General features: G+C 45.2%; 1 long non-coding RNA gene across 2 annotated transcripts; it reads right to left on the reverse strand.

Annotated features, from left to right (window-relative positions):
- Positions 1-1,028: 1,028 nt before the first annotated feature.
- LOC103640527 (uncharacterized) lies at positions 1,029-4,622 on the reverse strand. 2 transcript variants are annotated; one of them, XR_559688.3, is made up of 3 exons: positions 4,385-4,622; positions 4,144-4,286; positions 1,029-1,097 (listed from the first exon to the last, which is right to left on the reverse strand). It is a non-coding gene; the product is annotated as an uncharacterized lncRNA (long non-coding RNA). The 2 variants fall into 2 exon arrangements; XR_559687.3 differs by lacking the exon at positions 1,029-1,097 and adding an exon at positions 2,838-2,894.
- Between the last annotated feature and the right edge of the window lie 3,571 nt (positions 4,623-8,193).

Genomic DNA, 8,193 nt, shown 5'->3' on the forward strand with positions numbered 1-8,193 from the left:
CACAGCTTCATCTTCTCCTGAGCAGTGGTTGCAATGCTGACAACCTGGGGATGGGGGGGTTTGGTGTGTAGAGCAAGGGTGAGTACACATCAACATACTCAGCAAGTATCCTGTTTGGCTGTAGTGGACTAGCTTTATGTGGGGATAAGTCAAGCAGTTGCTTTTAGTTGGTCAGATTATTACTTACTAGTAGAAAGCCAAGTTTTAGCATTACCCAAGTTATTAACCCGATGTACCCTTTCCAAACGGAAAGAATACCACTTACCAGCACCATAGTCATAACCAAAACCATCGATCTCATAGCCACCTGTACCACAATGTCTCTGATCAAGCACCACTAATCACTGGAGCTCCCTTGGCCGCTCATAACCGCGAGCACGGCTGATATATCAGTTTTCAAACACTCTGCAGAGGTTGTGCACTTTACCCACAAGTCGTGATTCCCTCTTGCCTCGGGCCGATCAAACCCTTAAACACTACCAAGGTGAATAGGCAGGGTTTCACTACGTAGCCTTTACAAAGATTCCCCGGGACTGTAGCCACCCGTTAGGTTTCCTAAATGCACCGCACTCCTCCCCAAGGGGCGAACCCAAACTTGGCAGAGCGAGCCGCATACACCGAGCCCCATTGACGGCACGACGGCTAAGTGAACTACACCCCGGATCCTCTAATTATTCAGCTAAGGGCACCCCATTCCACCCTCATGGTTGCACTGTTTTCCCGGGCGGTCATCCATAGAACAGGTCCTTACGGAGAGGCACTCGAGAAACCGCTCGAGCCCCCTTAAAGCCACAAGTACAACATCATAATAAGAGAAGGGAAAACAGCGTATCATAGATAATCTCATCATGTTCATTGATTAGAGTTTGAGCAATAGCATAAGGCTAAACAATAATAATAATAATCCAACCCAGATAGGTAAACAAGGACATGGATAACAAAAGCTAGTCAATCCTTAGGTATAAATGTGTAATGCGGGAGGTGAATTAAATAATGAATAGGACAGAGATAGGTCAAAGGACACTTGCCTCCACCAACCGACTGCTGCTCAGGGGCTTCTCCTGCGAGTTCCTCGGGCTCTTCGACCAAATCGTTCTCTAAGCGGGTGCAAACATACATACATCCATCCATTGAAATTAGGAAACCAACAATACACCATACAAGAGAACAAGTAGATTAAACATGCATAGAATACCACATATAATAATGAGTTACTATGGTTAGAAAGGAATGAGAAAAGGTCTCGCGAGAGTTAAAGCTTATGCCCAAGACGCGCTACGGGTTGGTGAATAACTAGACGTCACGTGCTCTAGTTTTTAATTGGTTCTAACAAAAGAATTAGCTACATGCATTAATGGAAACCTAGTCATTTTTAGTTGATCAACATTGAACTGGATAAACAATTGATTATATGAATCAACTAGCGTAACGGAATTCTAAATTAAGTTTCCTATTTCAATATCATGAACAATGACTAACCTGCCTAGAATAAAATAAATAACAGTAATGAAAGAAAATAAAATAAAAAAATAAAAAAAATAAAAAAGGGGGGCGGTTGAACCGGCCAGGGGGCGGTTGAACCGGCCTGGGGCAGGGGCGGGGGCGGCCGAGCTGGGGCGGCTGAGCGCGCAGGGGGCGGCCGAGCTGGGCGCGCAGGGGCGGCGGCGGCCGAACCGGCGGGGGCGCGGGGCAGGGGGCGGCCGAACCGGCGGGGCGGGGCAGGGGGCGGCCGAGCCGGCCAAGGGCGGGGCAGGGCGCGCAGGGGCGGCGGCGGCCGAGCCGGCCATGGGGCGGCTGAGCTGGGCGGCGGTTGGGCCAGGGGGGGAGAGGAGGGGAGAGGGAAGGGAGGAGAGGGGGAGGGGGACCTCACCGGGGACGGGGACGGGGCGGCCGAGCGGCGGGGCGGCCGAGCGGCGGGGGCGGCCGAACCGGCGACGGGGCAGGGGGCGGCGGCTAGGGCAGGGGCGGCGGCTAGGGAGAAAATGAGAGAAGGGAGGGAGAGAGAGGGGTTTTGGGAAAAATAAAGGGAGGGGGGGCGGCATGGGCCAACTGGGCCCAAAGGGGCGCGCGGGGGCGGCTGGGCCGGCCAGGGCGGCCCACGGCGCGGAAGAGAGAAAGAGGAGGAGAGAGAAAGAAAAAGAAAAAGAAAGAAAAGGTTTTCTTCTCCTTTTTGAAATCCGATCTTCCTAGATGAATGCACTTACATTTTTAAGCAATCGAAAGAATGCATGGTTCGGCATGGTGCATCAAACAACATAAAGTAATTTAGGGTTTTTCTTTACACGGGAATTCCAAGCCGAACTCCGCTATAACTTTGGAAAAGATCAAGGTTTAGCGAGGGAATGAGAAAAAGAACAGGGTAACGCCTGAATTTGGTGAAAGAAAAGACGAAAAAATTCTACCCCCAAATTCAGGGCGTTACAAAAATCAACCAAGGACCTCCCCACACTAACCACTCCCCTACTGCCCTTGCCCCTTTCGGGTAAGGTAGTCTTCCACTAGCTTTCCTAATTAATCAGCCAAGGGCGTCCATTAAACCCTTGTGGTAGCACTGTTTTCCCGGGTGGTCGCTCCATGTTCCAATTAACATAATGATCTTATCATGAACAGTAAATAACAACTGATAACAAAAGTAGAATCATGAATAATGTGTATCTCAATGCCCAAAACCACATATAGCACTAGCAAGTACTACCCAAAAAGTTTAGTGGTAAACAAGGCATAAAGATAGACAAACTAGGGTAACCTATTAGGTCCCATCAAAATTAACCTATGCAGATCATTATGATTAATTAGAACATGTGTGGGTAAAAGAAGTGATCAAGGGCACAACTTGCCTGGCACTTGAGATTCCAGGTACCAACTTGCTTTTCAGATGACACGTGTCCTCACTGCTAAACGTAGCAATACAGACAAACATGTATAGGCAAAATTAACATCACACCAAACATAAGAACAAACTACGTAATAATATTCTACGAGTCGCTACGAGATTCGTGGGCTCGAGAATCACTAAAATCGGAGTCACGGTCATAAAGATATGACTTTTGGAAGATTTATGTGATTAAACAGGAAAACTATGTTTTATGTTGATTATTATAAATCATGCGAAAAAGGATATTCTAAAGAAAATAACAAACTTAAGCCTAATCCAAGTTATAACTTAATTAGAAATCATATGTTAGCCAACTTATTATTATAAACAGTTTAAATTTGACCAGAAAGGTTAATCTACTAACATAGGTTAAACAAAATACCTATTTATAAAAGTTATGGGACATGATCAAATAATATTGTCACTATGTAGGAAACGTTATTACGAAACTAAAGCAACTTGAACGGATCAAAATCAGAGTTAAAATGGTCAAGTTATGATTTATCTAGGATTTCTAGATTTATTTGTATACCTAAAAATCATTTACAGAATCACTTTTTTATAATTACTTGGGGCTTAATGAACGTCGGTTTCAAAATTCTAAATCCGTAGGGCCGAAATAATAATTTTTTTGGACTAATTTGTATAAACTTTGGAACTGATACGGATGACGGGCTGAATACCTAGAATCCTGAGGGCTCTCAAGGAAATTATGCACGGCGAAGCGGTACATGTTTATCTCAAGCGTTCAATCTAGAATAGAGGGCTTAGATGAGATGAGACTCGTCCCGAAGCGGTACGTGACCCTGGTCACTAGATCCTGATCCAACGTTTCTAGTTTTAAATAAACACAATGTAATCTGGTTCAGCAACAACCGGATCAATGGTCAGGGATCCAACTTCTAGTCGCAGTTGCCTGCCCCAATTTAACGGTCTGTGCTTATCCTACCTTACCCGATGTCATCTAGCGACGACAGCGGATACCCATGGCGATGCAGCATAGCCAGCAAGAAGCGTGCGGCCCGCACTGAGGTCCTAACCCGAGAATGAGACGGTGCACAGCGTGGTGTAGGTGATGGCAAACTATGAGGGACGTGATCTACCGAAAATGAAAACGAAAACAAGGCGAGGAGAGATGGCAGTGCACTGTGGATTCCACGGTGGCGGCCACCGGCGAGGTCTGACCCCGACGCTCCAAGCTTGGCTTCTATCTTGAGTGGGCGCAAAACAAAGCCAAGGATACAACGAACCAACTCAAGGTGACTCACCAGCGGTCGATGCAATTTAGCAGACTTCTCGTCGCCGTGCGGCTTGGCGGCAACAATGAACTCCGGCAAGCCATTCCCCCTGCTTGCTGTGGACTTTCCCATGATCAGGGTGAGACCACATGCCGGGCCTATTTGGTTCGTGGCTAAATGCACCACACTTTGCCTAAGGTTAGTCGTTCGAATTGAAGAACTAATCTTAGGCAGAAAAGTTAGGCAAAGTGTAGCAAGTTAGGTAGCGCACCAAACAGGAGGTTAGTGCGACCCAATGATGTTTTGAACCATTTGCAGCCGCCACGGTAATGATCTTTCCCAGCTCTCCTGCATGCTAGGCGACTGGGCACTCGACTTCCCACACAACTGGCTTGGACATGATTGGAGCGAGGCAGCCGATGTTTATACTCAGCAGGGAGACGAGTCCGCGCCCTGTGGAGCTATCTCAAGATTGCGGCAGAGATTGCGGAGAATCAGTTGTAACGGACTTGATTGGAGCTCGGACTCTGAAGAAGAAATTGGCCAGAGTGCCCCATATGCTAGCGATCAGGAGAATACGAATAATCTGATGTCAGCCCTTACCTCACATGGCGGCAAGCAAATAAACAAAACAAAAAGGGATGTGAGCATGGGCATGGGCATGGGCATGGGTCGTGCGGTGAGGATGTGAAGCCTAGGTGCGGTTCTTTTCCCTCTTTTCCCCTTTCTATTTCATTCTCTTTTCTTAATTCCTTCTCTATTTTTAAATTATATATATATATATATTAACTTAAACTTATCTCATACATTCGAATACAAATGCAACATACAAGAAGACTTTAGCATGAGATGCCTATTTCCGTTTTTATTTATTTATTTGACCAATATAATTCCTTTGATTGAATATGCACAAAATCAAGTAATCTCCAATGGTTCCATAATCCTAAAACCTTACATAATAATATTTCTTATTTCTTTATTTTGTTATTATTATTATTTTTTATACAAATTTTGGGCTTTACACTTGGTGCATAGCTTCTCGTTAGCTTTCGTCAGTCGTAGAAACACAGTACCCCTCCCTAAGGTGGGTGACTAACAAAACCAAATTGAAAGAACCTCGACACCCACCCTTAGCAGAGCGAGCACTATGCCCCGACCCCATTGATGGCCCTCTGGCAAAGCTAACTACACCCCTAGGTTCATCTAATTAATCAGCTAAGGGCGTCCCATTCTAGCCTCATGGTTGTACTGTTATCCCAGGTGGTCACTCAATGAACAGGTCCTTACAGAGAGGTACTCAGGAAACAGCCTGAGTCCCCTAAAGTATCACAAGATCATCACCGAGATAACATCATCGTATCATAAATAATCACATCATGTTCGTTGATTAAATTAAAGCAATAGCAAAAAGCTAGCCATAATAACCCAAAGGTAAACAAGGATAAGGTAAAGACAAACTAGTCAACCCTTACGTTTTAATTAAGTAATGTGGGATAATGAATTATAAAGTAAGTATGACATAATAGGTCAGAGAACACTTGCCTTCACCAGGTTGCTGCTCAGGAAGATCTTCGGCAACACACTCATGAACCACATGTTGCTTGTCGTTTAAATAAAGCGATCATACATTCAATACAGTTGGATAAAAACAGATGAACAACACACCAATCATGTACAAACATGTGAACACATATCAAATGAACAACATAAACTTAAGAGGTAGTTTAGGTTATAGGGTGAACTAACACATTTAGAAGTTTGTTATTCTCTAAGTGTTGTCTATCTCCATGATTACATATCTAATTCCACTTATTTTAATGAGACACAAAAGCTAAGCCAGGGATAAATCCATACATTACATATTATCAATCTCACAAGATTAAACATCTAATTACCATTAGGTTTTCCTTTTTATTTATCTTATTAATTCAATAAACTATTACATAAACTAACCTATAGTCTAGGCATAAAATTAGATTGTGCATAAAATGAATGATCATAATTTATTTGGACAGAGAATAATCCTATGAACATTTTACAATTTGAATCACTCAATTTGGAGTTCATATGCAAAAGATATGAAATAAACAAATTTTGAAGTTTAAAATACAAAATTAACTCCAATCCTGTGATTAAATAGAAGTCCAGGGTTCGATCTGCAAGATTAGATGGGCATGTGCGCGAAAACTAGGGACGACGGATTGTTTTTCTAAAAAGCTTGGGGGTCTCTTTACCAATTTTACCACGCGAAGGGGTATCGGGCTCTCTCGGCCATCGAATCTCACTGTGACACCCCAGTGTCACCTAGGGTTTATCTCAAAATGCCAAATCAAGAACCATTATTTCATGTGAACCAAAGTAAGCATGAGCATCAAATTAACTTAAGTAAGAAGGAATTCACCAAGCATATACTTAAAAGTATCATGATCAAAACAATTGAGTCTTTTAAAAAGGTAAGAATGTGTAACCCTAAATAAAAACCCTAAGTAAGCCCCATGAGCAAAATTGAAGAAAATAAGGAAAAGGGTATGAAAAAGTTAAAATTATGACTTGAGCCAATTATAAAAATTAAAGCATATTTATTAAGCAACAAGAAAGGTTGAGAAAGCTTAGCCAAAATAACTCAAATAAATCCCCAAATCAGCCCTTGAACTATGAACCCTTGGAGAAATTCAGATTTCTGAATTTCTGAAATTCAGACCTCTTTCCAAAGATCAACTGTGTTCTCTGTTTTTCGAAACTCAAAGCCAGGAGATCCAAATATCAAAGTTGTGCCAAATTCCCTTGAACACGTCCTGGAAAAGTTTGAACTCAAACCAAATTCATTTGACACGGTTTTGGCGCAGTTTGACCTCGGGACCAGGCATTCTGACACTTGCACCTTGGTGACGCTACTACTCCCTGTCCCTAGCCTGAAACCGTGCGACGTCCATACACAAAAGACAAAGCTTGGTCAGGTGAACAAATCCTTCACAGCGATCTTGCCCAAATTCGCGAAGATTTGCACCCAATCGGCGCTTGAACATGGGCAGAGGCAACGGGAACACGTGTTCGACCGTGGCTGACACCCCCGGTTCACGTCCGTTCGCGCACCGCGCCTCCCAGTGCACGCCCGCGCGCGCTCGCTGGTCCACGACCGCCCGTGTACCGCGCCGTGCCTATAAAGCCTCCCCAGGCGCGCCCCACTTCGCCCTGCACTCATCTTCACCGGTCGACCACCTCTCCTTAGCTCCGGCGAGCTTAATTCCGCCCGCCATTGCCGCCAGAGCTTCGGCCACCGTGGCCAGCCCACTCCAGCCACCCTCGAGTCGAGCCAGTGCTTCGGCTAGCTCCACCAGTAGCCCGTGAAGCTCGCCAAGCCCTCGGACCAGGCCGGACTTCACCGGAGGCCCAAGATCGACCTCACCGGACTTCGGTCTTCCGCCGCCGCGCGTGGACCGAGCTAACCAGTGAGTCTCCGACCAATTCCTTGCACCCGTATCTTCTCTAGCACCCCATGAACCTCTCTAACCCATCCAATTGCTCTATCTCGCCGTGACCAGGCCGGACTCCTCGCCGCCGACGAGCATCCCCGCCTGCGCGCGTGGACCGACCGACTCCGGCCATCCCCGACGGCGACCCGCACACCGTTGTGATCCCCGAGACCTCCCCTACATCCTCGACCACTTCACCGGAGCAATCTCGCCGCCGGTAAGCCCCTCCGCCCTTTCTTCCGCCGCGGTTACTGTTTAAGTTAGGAGAAGGACCTCGGGTAAGGATTTGTAGAACCCGAGGGGTTTTCTGTAACGTCAGTGACTCATGTGAATAGTAGCCTAAGGACTGAACCGCGAGGAAAACTTAAAAACTCGCCAGGGACCCCAGTGCAAAGTGGATTTCCATTAAACCAATTCTGTTAATCTTTTTAAAATGACCAGAGAACTTAGAAAATCCATAACTTGATGAATTCTTCATAAAAAGTTGTCAAACTAATTTCGTTAGCTCCTGAATATTATGAACTATCATTTAAAAATGATAAACCCTATGCTTTCTGTTCTAAATTTTAGAGTTTAAAATTTAAAACAGAAACTTACCAAACCTAGT

The sequence above is a fragment of the Zea mays genome, chromosome 1, assembly GCF_902167145.1.
Source record: "Zea mays cultivar B73 chromosome 1, Zm-B73-REFERENCE-NAM-5.0, whole genome shotgun sequence".
Lineage (NCBI taxonomy): Eukaryota > Viridiplantae > Streptophyta > Magnoliopsida > Poales > Poaceae > Zea > Zea mays.